At 45.8% G+C, this 26,900-nt stretch overlaps 1 protein-coding gene across 4 annotated transcripts in view; it reads left to right on the top strand.

The window, feature by feature from the left end:
* DTNA (dystrobrevin alpha) overlaps window positions 1–26,900 on the top strand; it is a 222,776-nt gene that overhangs the window by 56,018 nt on the left and 139,858 nt on the right. The window contains exon 2 of one of the 4 annotated variants that reach the window (XM_064170649.1): window positions 3,100–3,162. The exons of the other annotated variants lie outside the window; for them this stretch is intronic. The gene's annotated coding sequence lies outside the window, so the exon portion shown is untranslated. The remainder of the gene's footprint in view (window positions 1–3,099; window positions 3,163–26,900) is intronic. 4 annotated transcript variants of the gene reach the window in all.

Consider the following 26,900-nt stretch of genomic DNA (forward strand, 5'->3'; position numbering starts at 1 on the left):
AGAGAATTTCCTCATTTTGAAATGTTCCTTAGGTAAGTGGTTAAGGCATGAACAGCTGGCTTTGCATTTCAGCTCAAATGTCATTGTCCTGAAACACTTGGGGACATCACTCTGTCAGCTGGCACTTGACAATCCATCCTAAAGGTGAAACACATAATTGGATTCTGAGAATGAAATCCAAGTGCCCTTTGAAGTCATGGGTTTTGATGGGGTAAAAATTCCATGCTGAGGACAGGATAGAGTCCACTTATGTGTGCTTAGCTGTGCTGTCCTAGGCAGGCCTCTTGTTTTCAGGGTGAGGATGTAAGGAGTGGGTTGTGAGAGCGTGTAACCTTTGCTATGGCAAACATTTGGCCGCAGGAGAGGGCCTTTGGAGTGCCTGCGTGGGTGAGTGAGAGTTTACAACAGGCGTTATGTGAGGCGAATTAATTACTTTTTCCTTTTTTTCAGAGAGTGCCACCAAAACTAATGTACACCATCTGCTCTGAAATAGAGGCAGTCAGTAAAAAAAAGCAACATGCATTTTGGATTTTAAAATTTCATTTGGTAAGACTTTAGGCATTCTGTATTCTTTCCAGGCTATATTCGCATCAGGCACTCTCTATTCTCTCTGGTGTAATGTGATTTTTTTTTCTGGGAGGAGATTCTCCCCCCAAAAATGTTCTCTTTTTTTATTACCAGTGGCCTTTAATTCACATTTAGTATTCAGATAGCTGCAAGTTAAATGTATCTCCAGCTACTGGCTCATCCCTGCTGATGAAATGCATGCAGAGTCTCCAGGTGCGATGGGATGAAACAGTTCTGCTGCAAATACTTCGGCTTTGTTTATGCCAGTATTAATTCAGAGCAAGTTCACTGTGCACACTGTGGCTGCTTTAGATTTCAGGTAGACAATAGTCAGAATTTCATCCTCAGAAAGGGCACATCTTTTTACATCACATTGGTGTAAAAGCTCACTGGGAATATGACTCGTAGTGCATTGTTGCATTTTGCATCCAGATTTCTTTGCAGGCTTTTCTTATCTGTGCAGTGATGTGCCCTGTGTAGGAATTGCATGGGTATATACCTAAGGCTAGAGGAAGCCTGCAAGAAAGAACAAACTCCAGGCTTTAGGACCACCAATTGATCAGTTGTTAACAACCTTACCATCTTATTGTAGCTAACACCAGAAACATAATTATATTGGAATGATTTGAAACTGCCATTAGGGGGAAGAGGATGGATGAAAACAGTTTCATCCTCACAACATCATGTTTTCATTGACCTACTTAGAGTAGGGAAGAAAATGTGTCCCTTCCCCTTAGAGCAGAATGGGTTTGTTCAGCAGTTTTCTAATGCAGCAGCAGAAGGGAAGCCTGGCTTTCCTGACCACTCCAGGAGGATTTGGAAAGGAGAGTAATGTTATTTCACACACTTAGTGTTAAGACGTGTAAGTTCCTGTCCAAGCTGTAATGTTATTAATCTAATCAATTTGGCAGAAAGTGCTGTGACTGAAAAAAAGGAGGGGGAAAAATAGACTTGCATTCAGAGGTGAGAGGAAAAAGGCTATGCCTGGGATACAACTGTGCAGAGGGAATCACGTTTCCTTCATTTTTACCATCTTTGTTTTCCCCCATGCAAAATCCCTGCTGTCTCCAAGACCCCCCAAGCCCCTGCCTAGGGGTGCCTCGCAGCTAAGCAGCCCTGCCCTTCAGCTGCTGAAGGGAATGGCTGCAGCCTGCTTTCACCTCAGCGCTTCCTTCCCGTGCTTCGCATCGGGGAGCTGCTAAGCTGCATGAGGGCATGGTGTAGGGCCTGGCCCTTCTTGTGTGCACAAACTTATGCCAGTACCAAGCCTCCAAAAGTGCGCTGCCAGGAACAGGGTCTGGAAGGAGGGGAGTCCAAACATCGTATGACACTGCCTCTGCACATCCACTGCTCCTGACAAAACCACTGAGCAGGGGACCATGGCTGCAGATCCCACAGCATCCAAACCACCCCTGGAGAGAAATCCCAGATGCTCTTGCTTCACATCTGTCCCATGAGCAAGCACCATGAGATGCACGTGTCCAGGTGGCTCCAACCGTGCCAGACAGCGGTGCCCATGGGACAGGCAGCACATGAGGCTTGGGGTGCAACCTTCCTCCTCAGGACTCATGTGTGTGGTGTTTACTGCTCGCTGTCTTATGCCTGGGTTAATAAACCATCTTTATCTGAAAACACACACCTGCAGCTAGTCCTTTCTAGGCTGCTTGGGTCACATTCCTCCACAAGGTGTTGTTGGTAATTTAGTATTGTCAGAGGCATTAGTCAGTGCCACAGTAGCTTAATAACGCGCGGTAGGAGCCAGCTGGTAATTAACAAATTAAAGACATCGTACACATTTTCCTCGAATATTTCATATGTAGCAAAATTAATTAGAAGCAGAGCACTTAGGGTGTTCAAAGCTGTTACATATACTTAAAACATCTCACTGTGTTGGGAAATTATTCATTCTATTAAAGGTCAGCCGGGCCTAATTTTTGCCTCTGTCCTACGCTGAAGAGTTGTGAAGCAGGCAGAGAGGCAGTCTTGTCTTTTTTTTAACCCTTTAATTCTGCCTTCCCTAACATGCTCACCCCAATGGCTGTTTTCTGTGCCTGGTTTTGGGAGTGACACAACGTTGTAGGTCTCAGTTGCTGTCTTTTGCATTTCTTTTCATGTTGGAAATGTCTTGAATTGGAAGGTTATGTGCATGTAGGTGTGTGATGCAAACTGTTGGAAAGATGAAATCAGCCTCTAGACAGAGTTCACACAAATTGTATTAAACTGGGAGAGACACAACCATGTGAACAGAGGTGAGGATGGTTTTCATTACACAGTGTAAGTAAAATACCCTAGCATACACAAGGTTGCTTTAACTCCTTGGTATCTCTGTGTTTTATCACCAGATGGTGACCAGGGGTTTCAAATTCAGATGCTCTCAATTACCTGTCCGTGATTGTTGAGCGATACCGCACTTTGATATGTCTCCCTTCCATGCTGCTTCAGCCTGGTACTTCTTGATCCTCCTGCAGCCTGACTCCAGGACTCAACTCTTGAGTATCCCAAGCCTTTGACTCTGCTTTTTCTCTGGGGCAGGATCTTCTGAGGCAGAAGAAGCAGGGAACAGAGCAAGCGGTTGGAGCAGCGTCATTTCTACGGGTAGGGTGTGGTTAACTGTCTTCATGGGGAGTGCCTGGGTACTGGCAGTGGCTTTGAGAAATATGATTTGTGTTGGAAAACTTTCTTCTTGGAGAGCAAAAAACACTGTTGAAAATGTGAATGGGTGCTTCTTGATACAGAGTGCAAAGCCTTTGTCAGATAGTGACAGTTTCTGTCCAAGCTCTGAACTCGTGGCACAAATACAAGCGGCTGTGCAGCGTTGTGAAAGGCAGAGAAGAATCTGCCCCATAATACCTTTGCTCTCTGCTGCATTTATCCACCTCCACGTTGTTTGATGGAAGAGCACTGGGGATTTCAAAGAATGTGTTTCTGAAGCTTATGAAAGAAAAGGAATTCCATGTGCAATTTCTGTTTAAGGCTTTTTAGCCCCGTAGGGTCAGGCTCAGGCGTTTGGAGTGCTTCTTCAAATCTTTTGGTATGACAGCAGAGAGAGTAGAGATAGAAGAGGGCTGTTAAGTTATTCACACAATGCTGTTAACAGTGTAGACTTGTTTTGTGCACTCTGAATTACCTTTCTGTTGTCAGAGGTGGCTTTTGCTTGGGGGTTTTCTGGTAGTGCCTTTGCGCTGTCTGTTGTCTCAGCAGAAAACCGTCAGTGTTTTTACTGTGTAACAGTAGAGCATGAAAGCCCAGGCAACGCCGGAGTCATGTAGTGTGCAGACAGGGAGAGAGCGATCCTGCTGGCTGCACTCTGGATGGCTGAGAGCAGACATCTGAGAGGGCAGACAGAAATACAGGAACATGCTGCCCTTTGCTGTCATCCCAGAGCAGTGGTGAGAGCAAGCCCACTATCTCCCAGCCTGGGTATAAGCAGTATCTAGGTGCTTCTGCCAGGCAACTAGCAACAGAACAAGGGGACACAGTCTCAAGTTGTGCCGGGGGAGGTCTAGGTTGGATGTTAGGAGGAAGTTGTTGTCAGAGAGAGTGATTGGCATTGGAATGGGCTGCCCAGGGAGGTCTTCAAGAAAAGACTGGATCGGGCACTTAGTGCCATGGTCTAGTTGACTGGCTCGGGCTGGGTGCTAGGTTGGACTGGATGATCTTGGAGATCTCTTCCAACCTGGTTGATTCTATGATTCTATGATTCTTGCAGTGCTGCCAACAATGCTGGTCCCTTTGCTGTCCAGACATAGGAGCCTGTTGCCTGAGCTGTGCTGGTGCATTTCTGCTGGTGTTTCTGGCTTCTCCCCAGTGCAGTGCAAGGGCAGGGTGTGGGCATGGTCCCACTTGGTTCTGCTCCCTGCATGTTGTTGGGTGCCTGTTCAGCACTCAGATGTAGGGACCTGGCAGGGCTCCTGGCACCCATAGCTGGAACAGGGGTGAGAAGACTCACAGCCCTGTGTGTCTTCCAGTGACAAAACAGCATTTTCTAGTGTGGAATCTGGTCACACAGGCAAGGCCTTGCAGGATATCCACGGATTACAGAGTACATCAAATTTTACTACAATCAGCATCAGAGACACATCTTCCACATTTTCCACCCTTCTGAAGCCCTTCTTATACACAAACAATGCCACAGACACCAGGATGGTTATGTCCTTTTACACTGCTGTAGTAATCCTGCTGCTGGCGTTGTTAAATTATTTTTTAACCTTCGAGTTAATTCAGTTGGTGACCTTCACACTAAAGGTTTTTAAGTGCCATTACATCCCATAGAAGACTGGATTGCTGTTGAGGGAAATTAAAATAAATGCCATAGCCAGGGGAATAAAAGAAAGTTTTCTCTCTTCAATCTGATAGTTGCTGTAATTGGGGAAGGCAGGAGCAGTCTTTAATACCTGTCACTCCCTTCTACTGGTGCTTCTGAAATATTTGGACACAAGTTGTGGAGCTTTCTGTTTGCTTGGGAATGAAGAAAGACATTCAGGCTGAATCTCCTTAGTTGCTGCTTTTCTTACGTTACATTGTGGGTTAGCATTTCAGCAGAGAGGTTATACAGAAGTCTCAGAGCAATTTAAGCTGCAGAAATGTCTCTGTTCTCTAGTTTATTTTGGCAAAAGAAGATCTTTGTATCAAAGAAGCATGGTGGTATTTGGATATTGCCTTCAAAACACTACATTTCAACAGAGTCTTTTTAAAAAGAAGGTTTGTATAAGCCAAAAATGTTGCTTGCTGCTTTTCTTTTACTCTGAGCAAATCTGTAATTTTTATTCCAGTTGTATAATTTTCAGGAAGAAAACCCCAACCCAACCCTTATTCTCTGACTTGGCTCATTGCCTCAGCTGTTGAAGTCAGAGTTAGGCTGTCCTCTTCAGTTTTAATTTGATACTTAGGGAGCAATAAGCTAACCTGTGTGTTCTGTGATCAGTCTGGGTGACAAAGACTTCTGCTCACCGACTGATTGCTGCACTGACAGTTTGCTTTTATACTTGGGCAAATGCTAAAGCCCTGCAGCCCAAACAGTTTGGTTCCAAATGCAGATGGCTGAGCTGGAGAACGCTTGCATGGGCAGTAGTAGAAGTGCTGCAGCTGCTGTGAGGAATTTTGCTTGAACTTGGGGATGCTCTGCTCTTCTCATAAGAGTTGTTTGGTGCTCTGCTTACCACATGCTGGCAGAAAATATTTCCCTTTATTTCAAATGGCCAAGCAAAATGTCATTCCCAGCCAATGCTTCCATGTCTTCCCTCACTAAAGCAAAACAACGGCCAGCTACTGTATCCAGATACTGTATTCAGTTTTGGGCTTCCCAGTCTGAGACAGGGACCTACTGGAGAGAGTCCAGTGGAGAACTACAAGGACAATTAAGGGGCTTGAACATTTCTCCTGTAACAAAAGACTGAAAGATCTGGGGCTGTTTAGGCTTAAGAAAAGAAAGCTGAGAGGGGATCTTATCAATGTCTATAAATATCTGAGGGGTGGGTGTCAAGATGAAGGTGCCAGGCTCTTTTTGGTTATGCCCAGTGATAGGACAAGGAACAGTGTGTACAAGGTGGAGCACAGGAGGTTCCACCTCAGCATAAGGAGAAACTTCTTAACTCTGAGGGTGACAGAGCACTGAAACAGGCTGCCCAGAGAGGTTGTGGAGTCGTCTTCTCTGGAGACTTGCAAAACCCACCTGGATGCACTCATAAGTGGCCTGCTCTAGGTGATCCTGGTTTGGCAGGGGGTTGGACTGGATGATCTCTAGAGGTCCCTTCCAACTGCTAACATTCTATGGTTCTATGACTAGACCCTGATGTGCCATCTCTGCAACACCTCACAGCTGCTTTCTTCTTCTTGATAAAGCAGGGATATGAACTTGAGGTATTTCCAGCTCCTCTGGCTGCCTCTCTGCTCAGTGATACAAAGGCTGCCAGGTTTAGTCACTGCTGTTTGCTGAGGCTGTTTTTGCATGCACACTTAGCCTGTGCCCAGGATCCCAAACACTCCATAAGGGTCTGTGCTGACACCCTGCAGTGAGAGTCTCCCTGTCAAGGAGGCCCCAGGCACGTATGTGTATCTATATTTTTGCAGCAAATGGTTGTGGTGGTATGTGTGAGCTTCTCTGCTCAGCTTGGTCATCTGATCATGGCCTTCCAGGATGAATTGCTAGGATGAGAAATTCAGCCCGTCCTGTTTGGAATGACATGTGTTTATCCAAGCCATTGTTACAGCTGCTGCTGTTATTCATGCCTGAGTTTTGCTTCCATGTAAGTTTTATTCTACTTTGATCTCCTGTAGCACCCAACATACTTTTAAAAGCCACTTCCCCTGAAACTGTTATTTCACTGTAATTATAAAGAGAACATGCATATGAATCACAAATGAGAATCTTACCCAACTAGATGTTCCTAGAAACAGGAGAGCACTTACATGCAATGCAATACATTAATAATTTATAAGGAGCCAGCTATTAAAATGATTTTTTTTAATACTGTACATTGAGTACAAAGATGGTGTGAAAAGACTTTGCACCAAAGGTGTTTCTGGGCTTTTGAAACATCTGGGTTTCCATCATTACACTCTTTATCACAGATTTGAAAAGGGAAAACTCAAATGCTGTGTCTGATTCTAGTGTCCCCATGCTAAGAAGGACACAGAGCTGTTGGAGAGAGTCTTGAGGACAGCCACAAAGATGATCCAAGAGCTGGACCACCTCTGCTAAGAGAATAGACTGAGGGAGCTGGGGATGTTCAGCCTAGAGAAGAGAAGACTCTGGAGTGACCTTAGAGCTGCCTTCCAATACCTGAAGAGATCCTACAGGAAGGCAAGGAGAAGGGCCAGCTGCAGAACTGCAGTTGTCCTAAAGCACCTTAGTACCACATTAAGTATGGAGGTACAGGCTGGCCCACTTCGAATTCCCTTGATGTAGGCAACAAGTGGGAAAGGTTTGGGGAGTTAATAGCCACACCTGAGAACTTGGCTTTTAAATGAAGAGCAGGATTTTCCAAAGGTTGCAGGAAGGGGTGAAAGCAGCAGCAAAGAACAGATTGAACACTTGTAAGTTACCTTCTTTTTCAAGTGTTAGAGTTCGGGCACGAGAGATCGCAGTTCTCCCAGGGAGAAAAGTCTGTGTAATGAATAGTTGGGCTTCAACTAAGTCCTTTCACTCTTCATCCTGGAAAACAAAGCAGTTGTGATTCCCATAGCAGTGTTTGAAGTGACAGACATAGTTAAATCTGAGTTTGTCTAGTGAAACTTCACTGCAACTGTCACACCAGCATGATGATACCTTGGGAGCTTCACCATTTAAATGCCATCCTGAGCCCCATTGTGGTGAAAACCCCAGGTGGTTCATGCTCTCTGCTTCTAATCTTCTGATTCTGCCTTTTTCCATGGCTGCCTCTGCAGACCAAGGTGCTGCACATATGTGCCCTTCATAGCTTCTCTGATTGAGGGATGATGAGAGGAACAGCATTCCCTTCATTATCACCTGGCCAGCAACAGTCCTGAAAAAAATGGGTGTATGTGGTTGTGGAGCAGGGAGGGGAGATAGGCTTGGATGGACACCAAAGTGAAGAGATCCCAAGGCCACTTATGTGCTTTACCCATCCTAGTGAAGTTAAATCCCAGAGATGAGACTGGCTGAGGGTTGGGGAAAGAACCCCCCCACCTTTCTGACACCCTGCTGGCCCCTGTTTTCAATGGCTTTCTGGGTCAGGACACTCATTCATTCCTAAGTTCATTCATTTTTCATTCAGCCCATAACCCTGTTTCACGCTCTGAAATACTCTGGAGGAAGGCAGTGCACAGGCACTTCCCATAGCTTTAGCTGCAGTGTTACCCTTTGTGTCTGATCTCCAGAGATGCTCAGCAGCTGTAGTTCTGAACAGAGTCCACAGAAAGCAGTCACACATGGCAATCACTCTGCCAAAACACAGCTCTCCTTACCAAGTTTCTCCTGTTTTGCTTACCACGCCAGACCTTAGTACTTGCAATTCAACTCTTTATTAAAGGTGAACTCCTTATCTTTTATCTCCTATTTATCAAATGTTGTACTTGTAATTTATCCATGCTGTCATGTGCAACTCATGATCCAGAAAAACAATTCTTCTGACCCTACAGAAAATTGATGGGTAGAACTGCTTGGAAAATAATCTCCACTGGAAATCTTATTAAAAGTAAAATTCAACTAGTTATTACAAAACTGACAGCCCGATTCATTCACCTGTCCAGGGCAGAATGGAAGGTCAAGTCAGATTTGAACCCTTGGTAAAGAAGTGTCACTTCATATTAGTGTCACAGGCAGTCCAGAGGTAGGATCACACATTACTGCAGGTAAGAGGTGCAAAAAGCCACTTAGAAATTTAGAAGTAACATCCTTTATAAGTATGGTTATTGAGTAGGACATTGGTATTATAATCTTCTAAATGACAGCTCAATCTGACCATAATTCATTGTGAAATAGTTTCTGGTGTGCCAGTTCTCTTGACCTGATGTCAGAACTTTATAGCTTCACTTTATGACTCCCAGGAAATCAAATACATTATTGCAATTCTAAATCTAGTTTTTGCCTGCCTGAAGATATTAAAATGTCTGTAATACCCACTAGTTTTTATACAACAGACACAATTTCTAAACCTGCCTTTTCTTTATAGCTCTCTGGCACACAGCCTCACTGCAGTGGCTTAGAAGATGTTGCTAGCTACTGGTTTGTTGTTATTGATTTTGGAGTTAGCAGAAAAGAAAAAGCTGTTAAGCCTCCACCAATTTTCACTTGGTTGGAGTTGTCCTGAGAACTGCAAACCGTTTGGTCAGAGCCTGACTTCTAGGCCTGATCTTTTGTGCCCTCCATGTGCCACTGGCAGACACATTTGACACTTGCCCAGTGAATTAGGAAAGGAGAGTTCAGTGCCGAGAGCTCCTCGCAGTCGTTCAGACAGATCTGTCTTCGGACGGCTCTGGAAATGCTTGTTTGCTGCCTCGGGAGGAGGAATTGTTCTGCTCCTCTTTCTCTAAAGGTTGGTTCGTATGAAACCTGCTCCTGTTTTCCTTTGGCACCCAAATAGAACTGCCTGTTGCTTGTCCAGGTATCCTCTTTCTTGAGTCTAATCCGAGCACCCATCTCTGGTTTCTTTTTCATCCGCTGAAGTGCGCCTGTGATAATTTTATCTGCACAGCCTGTACGGCTCCACTTGCATTTAAGAGGCAGCCTGACTGGCTGTGGGTTCTGTGCACACGACCTTGGGAGAGACAGAGACTATGCACGTCCTGAAAGCCTCCTGTGATGTGCATGTGTCTGGTACGGCTTCGTAAGGCTCAAGAAGCTGTCCTTTGGTGTGTCTCACTGCCCAGACTGGACGCAGAACAGTTTTTCTGAGTTCAACTGGCAGCTCTGCCTCCTTTCTGCCTCCCTCCTCTTTTTATTGTCCTGCTTATTTTCAGCTCTCTGCAGTAGTTGCTAATGTGGTCTGCTATAAACAAAACACATCAAGTCCTGACTGTGTAATGGATTGGTAGCAGAGCCAGTTAGGAAGGTTGCCCAGCACTCCCATTATCATACCCTGGCTTTGGGGGTATTTGTGAAACTGTTAATTTTTGAGCTGAAATTTTTCAGGCCAGCTGTTTGCTTCAGCCTGAATACTTTTGGAGTAGTTCAACTCAAGTGATTCAGTAAGGCTGAGAACAGGGCAAGCGTAAAAATAAGTTGTTTGCTTCACCTTAAAAGAAAACCTCAGGTGTTTTCTGTGGTACACTCTAAGTTATTTCATGTTTTGGAGCAAGGATGTAAACTTCAGCAGCGCACATGACCTTTGCGTGAGGAGTTCTTCTGCTATTTGTCCCTCTCCAAGGCTGCCCACACATGGCCTTTACAGTAGTCTTCGGGGGAAAATAAATCCAGAGTAGTTGACCTGTGCTGAGATCCATCTGTAAAGATCTTTGATGGATTCAGGCCCCCTGCAGGTGCTGGAGAGCCTCCCTCCATGGCAGCTTCATGCTGTCTGCGTTGTTCCTGGCAAGCTTTGTACTGTATTTGTCTTCACACAGCTTGTGGAGACACAGAGCTGCAGTGTTGGGTTTACAACAGATCAGCGAGGAAGTGGTTGTGGAGAGAAGTGTGTGCTGAGGAGTCACAGACTGCATCCTTAAGTCTTACACACAGCGAGGGCAAGGCTGCAGTTTCGTAGGCAACCTGGACTTTGGCATCTCCTGGCTCTTATGCATTGAGACTGCTGAAGCAAGCAAGTAATGTTCTTGTTTCCTAGTTCTGCAGGAGTAATTCTGCATGTAGAGAGGTATTGCTTCTTGTTGGTGCCAGAACATCCAGGGCTCTGTGGTGGTTACACTTCTTAGCCTTCAAAACAGCCTCGATTGAGGATCTCAGAGTACTTCTGGGCTTCAACACATACGCAGCCTCCTAGAGACCAAAAGATGCTTCTGGCAGCTGTCTGGCAGGGCAGGCAGGGAAGGGGAGAGGGACCCTGCTTCTTCAGCAGCATGGTCTCAGGGGGAAGGAAATGTCTTGCCTTCAGAGCTCCTTTCCATTTGGTTTTTGAAGAAGTGTTTTCCAGAAGTTTTAGTTATCTACCATGTTGTACAGATCTGTGAGGGAAGGGAACGTAAATACAGAACAGTTTGAGACCCTGGTTATGGAGCATTGGCCAGCATTGAGTAGAAAACAATCCTCCTATCACCAGTGTGTCTGATGTTAGGATAACATCTCTCCTCTGGTCTGTGGGTTTTTTTTTGTGTGGCCATTCTCTTCAGCATCTTCCTTCTCTTCAGGAGGAGCTTTCTGTTTTGTTCATTATGGGCAGGTGACTCTTATTTCCCACACATTAAATGCCTCATGCTTGCAGCATTTTATCCACATGAATAGGTTTGCTTGAGAGCAGAGTGAAAGAGATGATGGAGGGGGGAGCAAAGAGTTAATTATTTTTCAGTGCTGCTTAATACTTTTGGATACATTTCTCTATTGATCCTCCAATCCTCTTATGGCTGCCTAAATAAATTCTTTATCGTGGAAAATAACTTTGCAGTTTATAATGCTGTGAGCTCACTTTCCCCTTCAAAGATCTTATTTATAGAGCCCTTTCCTGTTTTCAGACTCACTGCTACTGCTTCAGTTTCTTCTCTAGTAGTGATGGTTTAAAGAGAAATAATAGGCAAAGCTTGCAAGTTTTTACAAAGCCAACTTATACCTGTTGAAAACACAAATTCCTGGCATCTTGGAGTTGTGGTGTTTTACAAGAGATACACAAAACAAAAAGCCCTCCCCTGGTCACCTACAGCAAACAGATTTGGGTTTTTTGTCCTGATCTTTCACAAGATTTTCTGTACTCTCTTCTCTTGACTTGCACCTCACTGGACCTCGTGTTTTGAGTGCTCAGTGAGGAACAATCTGGCCCAGGCAGAAAGGGTATGGCCGTGTCCTATGAGGACAGACTGAAAGAGTTGGGGCTGTTCAGTCTGGAGAAGAGGAGGCTCCCAGGTGACCTTCGTGTGGCCTTCCAGTATCTGAAGGGGGCTACAAAAAAGCTGGGGAGGGACTTTTCAGGATATCAGGGAGTGACAGGACTAGGGGGAATGGAGCTGGTCCAGACTGGCTGTGAGGAGAAAGTTCGTCAGCGTGAGGGTGGTGAGAGCCTGGAATGGGTTGCTCAGGGAGATGGTTGAGGCCCCATCCCTGGAGGTATTTAAGGCCAGGCTGGATGAGGCTCTGGCCAGGCTGCTCTAGGGTAGGGTGTCTGTGCCCATGGCAGGAGGGTTGTAACTAGATGATCCTTGTGGTCCCTTCCAACCTGATGATTCTGTGATTCTATGTCTCGGTGACTCCATCTCTGCAGTTTCTGCAAGTGTGACATGATTCATCAGCTGGGTGACTGAAAAAAAGTAATCCAGAGTGAAGTGGTTTATGAAAGGCACAACCTTTTCTTTATCTAAGGCAGATGTTTTCCACTGTGGGGAAATACATGTTTGAAAGAAAGAAATCCAATGTCCCAACGATTTACTCCAGCTCAAGGCTGCCTGTCTTCTCCAGGGAAGCACAGTCCACTTCATATGCTGTCATCTGTGTGTTAAACCTTGGTGCAGTGGAACATTGAACGGTGCAGAAAGCCATACTGAACTCAGCCACTACTTAAATACGCTCTGAGCTGCCCTACCTGAACAAATGGGCTGCCAGCTGCTCAGACTAAAACACTTAAATGAAGATAGGAGAGTAACTGGTATGTTCTGTGGGCAAACGTATTCCCCAGGTTGTAGATTATGCAGGGGAAATGTGAGCTTGATGCCACGGAAAGGAAAGATGCAGAAGCGTACGAGCTGATGAGCAGATAAAGCAACTGTGAGCATATATTGCTTTTGCAAGTGGTTTTGTGTGTACAGAAATAACTGCTGTGCAGGCCAGGCTGAGTGCCAAAGCCATCTTCTCTGCTTGTATGGTGCTGAGGTTGTCACTGCTTACCCCCAAACTGACGTAGCCGTTGGCATAAGCCTAGACTAGCGATGATCACTTTGATGTCTGAAATATAATGCAGTGTATGGGAGACTTCTGTACAAAAAGGGCAGCAGAGGTAAGAGTCCCTCTGTGTTCGTGATGAGAAGTAACAGATGGGCAAGGAAGGCACCGTGTTTGCTGGAGGCTAGAGAGGGGAATGGGAGGGCAGAGCACAAGCACAGTTTTGCCATGTACCAGGTGCTGTGACCAGAGCCTCACTGCAGCATTCTGTCTGCAAACAAAATGCCAGTTTCTGTTTAGGGGGGTAGAAACAAAGGCTTAAAAGGAAACATAAGTCCTAGATTCCCAAAAGATTTAAAATGTTGGCTGTACAATTTCAAGTGAAAACCTCTGACAGTTAATTTCCAATCATGTGAAGCAAGTGGCCTTTAAACAACAAAACTGTTTGGATGATCAGCTAAGAAGTGGATTTAGGATGTCAGCTCAAGTGGTCTTGCTCTACTGACATTAAATGTAGCTTTGGTGATGCAACTTTGCCTCTGGCTGTGCGCTAAAGGAAGTCAAACTCCCTCTCTCAGATGAAATATGTGGTTCACAGGACGTGTGACACTTGCTTGTCCCAGGAATTCACACCTTACACAGCAGAAGAATAAAAAACCATCCTAGGCACTGCATGGAGAAATGGCTCATTCACAGAGAGCACCACTGCTGATGGCACTGGTAACAGGCAGCACAACACTTAGCAAAGGCACTACTGTGAACCATACTGTGTTGTGTGAGGGTTTTCTTTCTGACTGCAAGGATGTGCTACTGTCAGTCCTCCACTCAGGAACAAAAGATAATATTCTTGAAAGCATTTTGTTTTCATACTCTCCTAGGATTTTCTCCTGTCTTAGTACCACCTCTATTCATGTAACAACCTCTGTTTGGAATTAAGGGTACTTGAGTGTAGAATAGTGGTTCTTAGAGAAACTGTTAGAACTGAAGTACCTTTTTGGAGGTACTGGAGTTTTCTGTGAGTTCTGTCTACACACTGTCTAGGCTTGCCCAGAAGTTCTGTTTGTACATATCCTAGAGCATGGCAATTACTCAGGCAGGGATGGTTTCTGTCTTTATTTCTTGCCCTGAGCATCTGGCCATTGCTAGAGGAAGGCCGGAATTTGTTTCTGATAGAGTCAAATTCAGGCAGCTGAGAGCACCTCAGTGTGCATTTTGGTTTTAAAATAGCACAGAAAGAGTGAGTTTAAAGGTTATGATCTTTATCAGAGTAGTTTTAGGCCTGAACAATCTCTGTCAAGATTCTCATTCGTGGCTGTGGAGGGGATGTATTCAATACTGCTGGGAAAGTGGCAGTTCATTCAGGTAGGTCTGCTGCTCTGGAATTTATTGTTGTTAGCATTATTGTTGTTATTCTTTCAAAGGGGAAAGGCTGATTTTTGTAAACGTGAGCCTTTCTAAGCAATATGTCAGCTTTACTTCCTTGTGGAAAGAGCTCTGGCATCCAGATTTAAGGATCTAGCAGAAGAGGTAGAGACCTCAACATACTGAGTAGCTCACTAACTGAGACGCTGGGGGTATGTCAGTTCCAGTAAACACGCTGCAGAGATGCCTCTGGCACCAAGACACACTATCAAGGCACAGCACATGCCCATACCTCTGAACTGAGTCTCCAGAGTGGGGTGGCTGCAAGCAAATAGCCTGCTGGAAAGGTCTCTGGCCTCTGCAAATTCCCAGTCTGTGCCCAGGAGCCTGCTGGAGAAAGGAGAGATGCTTAGGACCAAAACCATGCCAGGGACCACTGTAAGGCTGTAGACAACAGCTCCAGCTCCCAGGAACATTCACTTGCCCAGTTTCAGTTACTAATACAGACATTGTCTTGTCAGGGCGATGAAAACATATTGAGAAGTAGTTTGGTTGCTGCCACTTGCCATTGTGTGGCAAGAGAGTACCTGTGTATCCCACTGCACACTGTAACAGACCATTGAATAACTCTGGGCAAGCTACCTCACTAACAGCTCCCAAGTTAAGGTGGAACAAGTCTGCCTTGGAATACACCAGAGCCCAGCTTGTCTGCTTGTTTTTTGTTGGGCAGGATCTTGCCTTCAGCAGGGTCTTTCAGGAGACACTGCACATTTGCTTTCAAAAGCAATGAAAATTGCCCACTGAAGTTGTGGAAATGTTCAAGGCCAGGCTGGACAGAGCCTTGAGCAGTGTGGTCTAGTGGAAGCTGTCCCTGCCCATGGCAGGGGATTTGGAATAAGACTGATCTTCAGGGTCCCTTCCAACCCAAACCATTCTGTAGTTCTATGATAATTCTATAAAATCTTGCCATTGGATATAAGAAAGTTTGTGTCCTGGGCTCAGCACTGTGGTCAGTGTGCTGCAGTGAGGCAGTGATGCCCTGGTTCTGACAGGAGTGGTTTTCCAGATTCCTTTGGACAGAGCCTTGAGCAGTGTGGTCTAGTGGAAGCTGGCCTCAACCTGTGCCCAGGGAGGTGCAGGTTGGGTATTATGAAAAATTTCTTTATGAAAGGATTATCAAGCACCAAGGAGGTGGTGGAGTTATCTTCCCTGGAGGTGTTTAAAGGATGCATGGATGTGGTGCTTCAGGACCTGGTTTAGTGGTATTAACTTAGCATTAGTGGTGGAATTGTGAGCTCCAGGTGATTCGTTGGACTTGATCTCAAAAGTCTCTTCCAGCCTCAACAGTTGTGTGGTTCTGTGATTCTAACCCAAGTGGGGAAATGTGGTTTCAGAATGGTAGTGAGCTTCTAGGGATTGTGTCGGGATGTGCTTGTATGTAAAGGAATCACAGTCAGGAGGTGAGCTAAAGGTCTGGGACTGCACAGCTCTGGTTTCTTTTCAGGGGTGAGTTTTCCTGAGTCGTGTCTATAAAGGAAACATCTGTTCATCTGCACAAGACCAAGCAAACAGTTCATTCCACATAAACTCTTCAAATTAAGTGCACAAAGTTTGTATCCACTTCTGATTGCTATGTGAGCCTCGTTTGCTGGTTGCCCAAATAGTTAAAGTAGCTGTATTCAGATACCAAAGTAATGGGCATCGTGGGAAAGCTTAAATCCACTGGAACTGCCCCATCTGTTTCTACCTGATTCCCTGGTATTAGCCACAATATCCAAAGGCATGAGGATTAAAACCAACTTCTGCACAGGCCAACTGAAACTGCTGAGCACTCTGCTGCTCAACAGCAATAAACACAGTGACATTTTTAGAGAGATAAGTTTATTTCTTTTCCTAGAAGTAAATTCTGTGCTGAGTAAGCAGGCTGAGCCTGTAGTTTCCTTGGTATAAATCAGAATTTTGATTTGACATGTATTTTAGATTCATTCTTTGGGCTAGTTTCTACTTTAATTTGCAAATATTTTCATTTTCCTTAGGGACAAGAGACCTTCTGCTCATCCTCCAGTCTTCTAACACAAGAGCATTGGTTCCAGCTCAGTCTTTGCAGTTTCATGCTTCTAGAGCTAGCACAACCATAGTGTGATCAAATGCATGTTGAGATAGTGGTGATTCTGCACATAAATCAAAGTCTCAAGCAAAGCAGGACTGCTGAACCCAGCTCAGGACTTGATCCACAGCCTAATAAGGATGTAGAATGCCTCTGGCCTGAGCCTCTCTGAGCGCTTTCAGAGCCTGCCAGCATCTCACTTTGGACCGTTTGCATGATGAATTCATCCTAAGCAGTAAACAAAATGTGGTTAATGCTCTAAATAGACTGCCCTGTTCCCTGGATTCTCTCTGGTTCAGCTCTTAGCTAACTTCAATAACATTTTTTTCCTGAACTGAGAAGTTTCAGCTTTTTGTTGCATGCATGCAGAGCCATGTAGCAGAACTGTGGTGCTGTGGAGCAGCTGCCTTACCTAGATCCTGAAGATCAGTTTAACTGTTTTTTAATGTGGCTACTTGTCCTAGTGTTTACAAATCACCTACTTTAAAAGTTTACCCTGAGAATGATTTTGGAAATGTCACACAGTCGTGCTGGATAGAACTGAGCAGTTTCTGCTAGGACATCTGTAGTCCTGGGCATGAGGCTTTGGGCAGTCCCTCCAGAGCAGGAGGCTGGAGCAGATGACCTTCAGAGGTCCCCTCCAGCCTTGTGTGGCTGTTATATAGTTGAGTTGCTGGCTTCATGAGACCGCTCCTGTAAGAGTGGCCACCTAAATGTGGATGTTAACCACCACAATCAGACTGCTTTGGTTTTGCATTACTAAGAAAGTTGATTACAAGGGGACACAGTCTCAAGTTGTGCTGGGGGAGGTCTAGGCTGGATGTTAGGAGGAAGTTGTTGGCAGAGAGAGTGATTGGCATTGGAATGGGCTGCCCAGGGAGGTGGTGGAGTCGCTGTGCCTGGAGGTGTTCAAGAAAAGCTTGGCTGAGGCACTTAGTGCCACGATCTGATTGATTGGACAGGGCTGGGTGCTAGGTTGGACTGGATGATCTTGGAGGTCTCCTGCACCCTGGTTGATTCTATGATTAAACCCCTAAATCTCTCTTTGGTGCCACTCTGGCCATGCATGCTGATGTTATGTCCTTAGGATGCCTTGGATCTGCATTCTCTGCCCGTGGTGTGTTAGGGTTAGCTGGTAGCAGGAGAGCTGGGCATTACTCAGCAGCACACTGCAGTGGTTTTAACAAGTAGTACTATCCATAGAAAAAGTTCTGTGGTCCCTAAGAAATAAAGCAGTGCTCTGTGCTTTCTATGAAAAGAAGGGGAAAAAAAGACATTCCCTCTGGAATGTTATTTCTAGCCCTTGTTTGTTTGTTTTGAGGGAAGAGTCTGGTTTCCCTGTTTCATCTGTTGCCCACTGATAGGAGAGATTCTCCTGCCATGTTTTGGCTCTGATTACCAGAGCTGACCAGGGCTCTCCTGTCCTACTCCACTGTATTGAAGCTGAAATCCACCAGAGAATGACACAAGCTTCTTGTTTCTGGAGGGCTGAATTACTTCCAAGGAACTGCCAGGTCTTCCTAGATAGTAGGAAAGTCTTCCTTGATGGCATGTGGGTGATCACTGACTACCACAAGTCATATTTTCAACCACTTCAGTTGATTTCCCCTATTGTCCCATGTCAAGGAATTATTGATCACCAAGCCCTATTGGTGTCCTCAGCATTTCATTTGTAGCAACATCGAGATCATTGCCCACTCTGCTTATTTATGAGTAAGGCCAAACTTGGGGGGGGTTGGGGGCACAACATCTAACCTTCCACTCCCCAGAGAGTAAGAGCTCAGACTGGAAAAATGAAGGTGCATTGTTATGTGCGTGATAGAAATTGTGTTATTTCTGCTGCTATCCCCAACAGAGTTAGCCAAGTTAATTGTTTTGGAGCTGTGAGAGTGCAGGTTGGGGGTTTTTTTGATATGAACCTTCCATCTTCTTCTTTAAGAAATAGTAAATGAACTCCTGAGGATGAAGTTATTTGGGGGAATGATCTGCATTTAGGATTTTTGTGAAGCTTAATGGATCTTTGATAGATCTTTGACTATTTCTCTCATAATTTCATTCCTTTCCTGGTGTAGCTTTAGCCCCAGACTAGACATAGTTGAACGTTGTCACAATTTGGGGGGCAAAGTTCAGAATCAAGGACTATGTTTATTTTCTTTTATTTTTAATTTCAAGTGCTGGCTAAATGGAACTGAAAATATTTTGTTTGTTTTTAGCATCACCTTAAAGGACTTTTTTCACACTCCAAGATTTGGGGCTCTAGAACAGCCTTGTATATGCCTAAGTGTTTTTGGGAGTTAAGGGGACCAGGTTAGTTGCATATTCAGAGGGAGCAGCTGAATTAAGCAGCCTCCTAAGTAATCTGACGTCTTTGACAAACACTGATAAGGGGGCTTGTAATTTTTTGTCTTGAGAGACTACTTTAAAAAGACTGGATGATCTTGGAGGTCTCTTCCAACCTGGTTGATTGTATGATTCTGTGATCAGCAAAGTGTTACCTGTGATCAGGAGCTGGGTGTCCTTTCTGTGTCCTGTAGCACATCCAGTGCCATGAGAGTTACTTGCTGAGTTGAGGGAGATTGTGTTTTTCGTAGGGGACCAATAACCAAGGCACTCTTTCTGTGAACTTGCTGTAACAATTGCCAAGGACTGACAGAAAATTAGGTGTAGGGAAGGATGGGTTGTAGCACCAATCAGGGAAAGACTGTCCCGAGTAGCTGTTTGAAGGTTAAGGAAGCAGGAATTCACGTGTTTTATTTTTAGCTTGCAAGAGAAGAGTTATTTAGTGTTCTTTTCTATCTCATCTCTGGAAATGTTCTTGCTCAGGCAGGATCTGCAGTCTTGGAACTACTTAACCCAAAACTTGCCTGCCTGTGAAAATTTATTTTTACAAAGGGGAATTACAGAAATTGGTTTTCCCCTAGAAAATTTTAAGTAGAACTGATTAAAACCTCCAAACTCAGTAGAGTGTTAAAGTACTTTCAGCTGCTGGCAGTGATTTGTGATTCTCAGTATATAGCTGGGTGCCTTTTGTGTTCAGGAAGTCGTAAGCATTTTCAGCTTGTTGTAGTGGAGTTGCTTTTGTTGCCGTTTGCTTAGGTTTTGGCTGCTGTTAAATGATACGTGCTTCATTTGCTCAGGTTTTTCTCAAGGAGTATTTTAATCCAGGATTTTAATAGTCATGCTGTGACAGGACCTTAAATCACAAAGCAGAGGTGGGATGAGCTACTCAGTGCTGAAAAAACCTCTCTTGCCTTTCCTCCCTGGTCTCTGATCTTCAGTACCGCGGCTCACGCTTTAGGCTTCTGAGAGTCAGTGAAGTATTTACAGTGCTTCATGTTCCAGCAGCTGGGAAATAGGTGAGGTTCAAGATGTTGCTGGACAATACTCACACCTCTCATCCAGCACTCCTGAATCAACAAACATCTCCGAGGCATCTTAACCTCCTTGTGAGATTTCTTTTTTCCTCCTTGCTTTTTCTCTCCAGCGAGGTAGCAGAACAGTGTCAGCAACAGTGAAGTCAGAGCTCTCATCTTCCCCAATGGGTAAAGGCAATCTGCAAAGCATGGATTAAAAACAACCCAGCAAGTCAATGGTTACCAGTTGTTAGCAAACAAATCTCTACCAACCTTCAGGCCAATGCCAAGTGATAGCAAAAGGAGAAGCTGCGCGTCTGGGCAGTGTAATTCCTAGCGGTCTGTAGTACTTTCCCCCTCATGAAGGCATGGTTTGGTTTTATTTTTAAGCCTCTAAGAGTAATAAGGAGAAGCCTGATGTCGCTGCTTGTAAACAGCACGTCTTGAGCAGCGGAGCTGGAGTATCAGGTCAGGAGAATCGATGGATGCCCTTTTTTGGGTGCATTTACAGTTTGCTGAAGTAAAAGGCAGCATATGGCAACACTAGCAAGGAAGAAGCCGTGCCTCTCGGAGGCTCTTCCTGGCTTAAGAACTTGGTAATTGCTTCCCACCCTCATAAAAGAGAATTACCGGCATCCCGGTGCCAGGCAGCGTGCGTGTGGGTGATGGGAAATAAGGCTTCCTCCAGCCCCGGCCACCTGCTTGCGGAGCAGCCCTGGCGGTGGGAGGGAAATCCACCCACCGGCGAGCCCCGAGCGCTGCTGTCTGTTTGCAGTGCCGGAGGGGAGGCAGCGCAGCTCTGCTGCGCCGAGAGCTGCTCCTCTCTGCGGCCCTCTTCCCCTCGGGGAGGACCGGGAGTGTTTATTTGGACCCCGTTGCGAGGGAGAGGGAACAGCCCCCACACACCTGCCAGGAAAGGGAATCCTAAACAACTGCCTCTGCTCAGGAGAGACTGGGAGCCGGGCCAAGCCTTTCGAACATGTAGGATTAAAATTAGACTCCTGCATCCATATGTAGGCTCTCATTCTGCACACACTGCCTGGCTTACCTCTTTTCTTCCCTGCCTTTTATGTAATCCCCTAACGGGCCAGTGCTTCCCCCTTTGCTGTAGCTCTGACAGTGGCCCTTGTACTTGCTCAAAGTACATTTATCTTTCCTCTCTGTAATCATACCTGATCACAGGCACAGGAACACTGCTTCTGTCTTTCATTTTCCACTAATATTCCCTTGACAGCTGTCTTTCTGAAAGGGAAAAAAACTGACAATCTCTCCTTTGGAGAAACAGCCAAGTGTGGAAGCGGACTTGGCTTTCTGCCTCTGCTCCTGTGCTGCTTCTGCCTGAGCAAACTGACACCTTCCTGCAGCCTGCACTCACTGATCCGGAGAGGTCCAGGTCTGGCTGGAGAGGCATCTCGAGGAGGAAGGGAAGAAGACAGGTAGCCTAACAGAGCTTGGCTGGTGTCTGCTTGTCTGTTCTGCAGCCTGTTGTGCTCACAAGCACCAGACCCACCAAAGGGTAAAGAAGCCATAAGGCAGCAAGTGCATGGCTGCATGACCCCTGATTGTGCAGGGTGGAGGCTGGCAGGGAGCCGTGCAGGCTGCTGGTGCAGGAGGACTTTGTGCTAAATTTCAGCTTTCCGTGTCCTGGCAGTTGGATAAGCACAGGGAGATGCTTATCGTTAGACAGTGATTGGTTCTTGAGGGCTCGGAAGCATTCGAAGGCTCCAGTACTTCCAGAAAGAAATCTTTATGTTTCAGAGCACTTTGAGCTTTTTTTGTTGTTCCCCTCTTAACAGCTCTTCTTAGGAAAGCAAGGAGACTTCCTGGAAATAGCAACTGCTAGGAGAGCCCTAATAATGCTGCTGTTTTGTAAGGAGCCAGCTGTCTGCATCCTCCTGCTTCACACTGTGTACCCACTGCAGAGTCTGAGGGCTTTAGCAGTGAGAGAGCAGAAGGGACCTGCAACCCCCCAGGAGCTGATCAGTTGGGTCATGATTCTTCTTCGAAGAGATAAACCTTCACTGGGCAAATTCCTGGGCAAACAGGCAGCAGAGCCTCCATTGCACCCTGTGTGCTTGGCTGCCTGGGCTTGCCCATCACCCTGCTCTTTGCAGGGCTGTCCTGGGCATGGCCCTTGTACGTGCACCACTGTACAGGTGAGCATCCACTCCTGTACCTTTCCTGGTGAAAAATGTGCTCACACAAAAATGCTCAATTGTTTTCTCCCTGGCAGCACCTCTTGGATGGTAAAGCCAAGCTTGAGTCCTCCCCAGCTGGTGCCTGCTGAGGGTGCATGGGAGCTCCCTGCGCTGGGTTTCCTTTCTTCTGGAAAGCTGCAAGCTGCTGGGTACTGGCCAAGGCAGAGAGGAGGCAGCTGATGCACACCCTGTTCTTGCCCTAACATGGAGTGGGGACATGGCTGCAGGGCACACACAGATATAAGAGCTAAGAACAAAGCACCTTGTATAGCAAAGCAAGGTTGATGGCTTGCTTCAGCCTGGAAAAAAAGCCTTTTCAAAGCTAATAATGCTGACATGGTCTCCTAACAACCCCGCTGTGTTTACTGGAGGTACTTTATCTCAAGCTGGGGTTTTGTTCCTGCGTATTTTAAATTGTTCTCCCAGACCCTGGAAATGAAACAAAAGCAGTGACTTTGCAATGAGACATCCCAATTAAAAATTCAAGTGAAATATGTACATTTTTACAGAGCAGCTGCCAGAAGCTTGCCAGTCACCGTAGCTGTAAGAGGATTTGAAATGTACTCACAGCCTCTAAGCATCTCTCTCCACCAATAGTAGTTTTCTGATGTTGTTTGGAGTAGAGGGGTATATCTGAGCTGTAGTAAATGGTGGTGTTAGCATTACAGTTGCAGACATTCCTTGTATGTGCATATGAGGACAAGGTACCTGTAAAAGAGATTTAGAGTTGCTAAGTCCTATTGCTGTTAACTGTTGGCAACTGAGCAGAGGGGAGAACACAGAATGCGTGGGAAATGGGAGCAAAAGGCGAGTGGGACGGAGGAGTTCCACGCTGTGGGCTGCGGGAGCTGAACTGCTCACATGTGCGCAGCCCCTTGCAAGCCCCTGCGCCTGTTGGCGCTTGCCTGGGAAGAAGCTTTGCCTTCCCCACCCAAAGGTGCTTGGAGAGTCATTACACTAATGAGAGAGGAAGCTGGGAATGATGCACAAAGGAAGGAAGTCCGTTAAGAATCAGGTCTCACTATTTCAACTACTTAAGGAAAACCTCGTTTGTAGGAATGGGCTCCAGGAGGGGGGTGTGTGCAGGGGGATGTGCATACATGCGCACAGCGCCTGCCAGGAGAAGGAGCTCTGGCTGTGGGCTGCCAGCCTCCAGCTTCTCTTGCTTCTGAAGCTCTGCAGCTTCGTTTGTTTATAAAGAAAAAAAGGCACGAAGAAACTCCCAAGGTAGAGTGTGTGGGAGTGTGTGTGTGAGAGGGAGTATGAGTAACTTGTCTTCACATTTAGCTGGAGCCTTGGTATTGTCAAAGCAGCTGAATCACTGCCTGCGAGCTGCCATCTTTGCCATGGTGATAATTTGACAGCATGCCAACATTGCTGCCTACTGTCTCTGAAGAGCTGACCTTGTAGCAACATCAACACTCTTTCTTGCCTTTTGCTGACATACTCTAGGCTCTGGAAGCTGTTTTCAAAACAAATACATAATGAGCTATTGTGCTTGTAAAAGCAATTGTGTTTCCGCCCCTCAGATTATTTTAGGGTGTCTGGCCTGCCAGCAGGCAAAGCAAAGGAGCAGGCAGGGAGGACACAGCTCTTCAGATAAAGTGAGCTCTTCAGATGCAGGAACAACGGGAATGAAAAGCAACATTCACAACCTCAGAAGTTAACACTGAAGAGCTGACTTTTGGACTCCTTTGTGCTGTTCCTAATGATTTCCCAATGTCATGAACAAAGCAGGAAGCGAGCAGAGCTCTACAGAGAAAGCAAAGTACTACCCAAAAGCAAGGGAACCTCTTCATTTAGTGCTTGCTTTATGCAGTTGTGTCTTTTTCTTCATGCAGGCAGGAAAAGATACCATCTAAAATACTGGCTGAGAGTTTCCATCTAGGCTTTTGGTATGGAGAAATGATAGAGGCTTGGCTTGGCAGGGTTGTCTCTACCTGAATACATCGATTCTTGGCTCTAGGTTTAGGCTGCTCTATACTGGGTGGCCTGGCAGGTTCAGGCATTCCCCTGCCCCCACATGGCTACCAAACTTCACATGCCCTCTGTCTGTCCACTATGTTTGCCAGGGCTCAGAGGAAGCAGAACAAAGCAGACACAAGACTCACCCCACAGTTGCTACTGCCTTGATGGTGGGGACCAGTGATAGTGAAATGCTGTTACTGAGTTTTTTCTTCTTGCTGTCCTCCCTGAACCAAATGAATATAGCAGTTACTGGTGTCTCAAATGCCATTTCATGGGAAGTTTTTGTGGTATCAGAGACTGTATAATAGATGGATGACAGGCTTGCATAAAGGACTACCATGTGGTAGTGCCCTAAACCCCTACATATGGTTAGGTAACGACAGCTTTAATTTTAGGTACAGGACTGGAAAATGCAGTCAGATTAAGCCTAGGACTCTGTAGGTTAAGGTCAGAATGAAAGATGTAGCTAACAAAAGTCTGGAGGCAACATCTTCATGAGACACCCCAGTTTTCACTCCCCCTCAGAGATCTATTTTCAGGTGTTGCCAGAAAGGAGAACACTTAAATTTATAGCAAGATACTTCCTCTGGATCATTCTTAAAGTGCAATGCTTTAGATTTGTGGAAGTCAGGTGAGTATTGCATATGGCTGAAGTTCCATTTCTGCACATAGAAGTGAAAGTTACTCTTGATTTTACATAGCTAACGATAAAAATTCTATTATAGAGTCATAGAATGGGTTGGGTTGGAAGGAACCTCAAAGCTCATCCAGTTGCAACCCCCTGCCATAGACACTAGAACAGGTTGCTCAAGGCCTCATCCAACCTGGCCTTGAACACCTCCAGGGAGGGAGCAGCCACAACCTCCCTGGACAGCCTGTGCCAGTGTCTCACCACCCTCACTGTAAAGAGCTTCCTAACATCTACTTTAAATGTCCCTCCTTCCAGTTTAAACCCATTACTCCTCATCCTGTCATTACAAGACCTTGTCAATAGTCACTCCCAAGCCTCCTGTAGCCCCCTTTGGATACTGGAAGGCCACTCCAAGGTCTCCTCAAAGCCTTCTCTTCTTTAGGCTGCAGAGCCCCAACTTTTGTAGCCTGTCGTCATAGCAGAGCTGCTGCAGCCCTCTGAGCGTCTTCGTGGCCCTCCTCTGGACTCGCTCCAACAGTTCCATGTCCTTCTTGTGCTGAGGGCTCCAGAGCTGCACACAGGACTCCAGGTTTGCCTACTTTCTAACTGACCTACTTGGGAAGTTTCTTGACAGAGAAAACACTCTTTACTTCAGCTGCTCCTTGACACTCAGAGGAGCTTTAAGATTAAATGTGATTTGGCTAGCATCTCTCCATGTATTACTCTGCCTTATGGCCAGCAAAACTTCAGCAACTGCAGACAAACATATTTGAGAGAAACAGCCAGCAAATGCTGTTTGACTTTGCAGTGTTTTGCAGCTTGTTTCCTTTTGCAGTTCAGTGCTGGATCTTAACCTGCAGGCTTTGTTAGGGATGCAGTTTCTTTGGGAATCTTGTTTTCCCCTGCATTGTTGGCAGTTGAATTGTTGGGACATGCCAGTAAAAGACAGAAAATGGGATTTTCAGTGTGAAAATGGCTTGCCAGGGGACCTATTTCCAAGTCTGTAGGCCCTTTGTAATGAGGAAGGCTGTGCCTGCTACTTCTTCAGGGCATCTGAATAATGCAGCATCTCAAACTGCAAGGAGGAGTGCTTGACTTGTGTGTCATCTGGATGGGATATTCAGGCTTAAGGAGCCTATGAAAAGCAGAGGTGTTGTTGCTGTAACTCAGTGCATAGCTCAGAATGGAACTCTGAATGGCCTCCAAGCTATGGTGGACAGGCAGTCACCCAATCTTTTTAAACATGGCCACCATACAGGTTCCAATTTGGGAAGGCTTAGGAGCTAGGTCTGTGGGCCATGTCTAAAATGTTTGCCCACATCAAGCTTATTAGAGACATTTGCTGCAATCAGGCTCCTGAGATGCTTCTGAAAGCTCAGTTATCCCTGCAGGGGAAATACAGGTGTTTGCTGAGAGAAAATTCAGTCTTCAGAGCCTGACATTGATTCACATGAGGGACTTTTCCTAAAGGTTATCTATCAGCAGGACAAGGGGGAAATGGTTTCAGGGACAGCAGGTTTAGACTTGGAAGAACTTTGGAAGTTCTTCAGTATGAGGTTGGAGAGACTTTGGAGCAGGAGCACCCTGGGGGGCGTTCAAGGCCAGGTTGGACAAAGCCTTGAGCAGCCAAGTCTAGTTGAGAGGTTGTAGTAGATGATCACTAAGGTCCCCTCTAACCTAAACCATTCTGTGATTCTATGATAATTCATTCAGCTTTACACTAAAGGCAAGGACGAGGTTTTGGTGCACTGATTTCAAGTTAAATGTTAATCCCCTGTTCAGCAGAAGCCTGCTTCTTAGAGGCTTGGCTTCTGGGTGGATGGCAGGGAAGACTTTCAGAAGGACTTCCCAGGGGGCCATAAGCTTTTGCTGGCATGCATGGTTTTAGCTTATGCTATTTTCTTTCCTGTTTGTGTGAGTGGCATCCCACAGCAGAGATTTTCTCAGTGTACAACTCTTAACAACAGGTCAGGAAGACTTCTCTACCAAAGGGCGAATGAAAAATTGTTCCTTGTGAGAATGCTCACTTGGGACTATCCTTGGCAACCTTGCTAGAATATCCACCAGTTAGTGCCTAAAAACTGTACATTGCTTTTCAAAATGAGTATTGCATGAGCTTCTGGAGCCAAGGAAGCTGTGCATTAGCTGCTCACTGAACAGGCTCTCAAACTGGACCATACAAGGAGAAGAGGAGAATGCCATGGAAAACAAGGCTGTAGGTTAAGCCAGGTTTTGTTCATGGTTTTGTTCACAGAGAGGTCTTGTTCCAGCTGTGTCC

This window comes from Pogoniulus pusillus, chromosome 34 (assembly GCF_015220805.1).
Source record: "Pogoniulus pusillus isolate bPogPus1 chromosome 34, bPogPus1.pri, whole genome shotgun sequence".
NCBI classification, from domain to species: Eukaryota; Metazoa; Chordata; class Aves; order Piciformes; family Lybiidae; genus Pogoniulus; species Pogoniulus pusillus.